Raw genomic sequence first — 1,317 nt, 5'->3', positions numbered from 1 at the left:
TATATATATATATATATATATGTGTGTGTGTGTGTATGTATATATGTATATGTGAGTGTGTAGTAAACCATATGGATTAACAGAAAGCTGCTCTTGTAGAGGGAGCCGGCTACCATACCACATAGCAATCCAATACGGAGGAGTGTATTGTAGAGTTTTATCCAGCTGAAATTCAGATTCAATGTAGGAAATCATTTCATGGCGATTAGATAGACCATAGAAAGTCAGCAGTTATGAGTAGTGAGCATATTTATTTAAAAACTTGATATCCGTAACATCACGGCTGTTTTGCAGCCTTCATCATGTAATAATGATTTCAGTGTATAATAAATTATTTCACATGCATGCAACATTATATATGCAATACACTGCACAGTACAACAGAACAGATACAAATCAATGAAGATATGGAAGGCTACTTATTTAGATCGCCAGAACATCATGGCTACACCAGTGCTTCAGCTCTGAATTGAATGCAGGTGTAGCATGCATATTCGTGCAGGCATATAGAATAATTTACTATACACTGAAATTTATTATCAAATGAAGGCTGCGAAACGGCCTTAACCCTACGGATATCATGTAGTTAAATAAATATATTCACCTCTCATACCTTCTGACATTTTATGCTCTCCCCCTCTATGTGTGTGTATATGTATGTATATATGTCTGTGTGTGTATGTATGTGTGTGTACATGTAAATGTATATATATATATATATATATATATATATATATGTACGTATATATATAAAATATTATTATTATTTCTTACGAAATATATAGAGCTGTTTAAGAGGTGCTCGTGTCGAATCCGAGACAAAAGATAATTTAAAAAAAGACTCAAATTAGGCAATCAACTTTTTTTACATACTCATACACAGTTATAAATTCGACTTAAATGCCAATATATATATTAATACATATCGGCATATATGAATATTAAAAAAAAATATAAATATATATAAACGTACATAAAAATACATGTAAATAGAATCCGTGTAGGATATATATGGAAAAGTATGTGAGGAAAAGAGAACTAATAAAAAATTTTCTGTACTAAAATTAAGAGCGGTTAAGAGTTCCAATTAAAAGATCGATAAAATCCAATGTTTTTTTTTAAATATGTAAGTGGTATATAATACAATTCGAAGAAGTCCACTTTCTACGGCCTTTTCCCAGAGTTCATGAATTAACAGAAATTTTACAAACCATGCGGACAGTGTCCTCTTCAGAAAAGGTAACCTCATAAAATCACATTCTTGATAAATTTTGGTTATTACAGAGTGATGGATATAGGTTCATATATATATATATA

The sequence above is a fragment of the Octopus bimaculoides genome, chromosome 1, assembly GCF_001194135.2.
Source record: "Octopus bimaculoides isolate UCB-OBI-ISO-001 chromosome 1, ASM119413v2, whole genome shotgun sequence".
NCBI classification, from domain to species: Eukaryota; Metazoa; Mollusca; class Cephalopoda; order Octopoda; family Octopodidae; genus Octopus; species Octopus bimaculoides.
The sequence above is the reverse complement of the archived record's forward strand: the minus strand, read 5'-3'. Positions refer to the sequence as shown.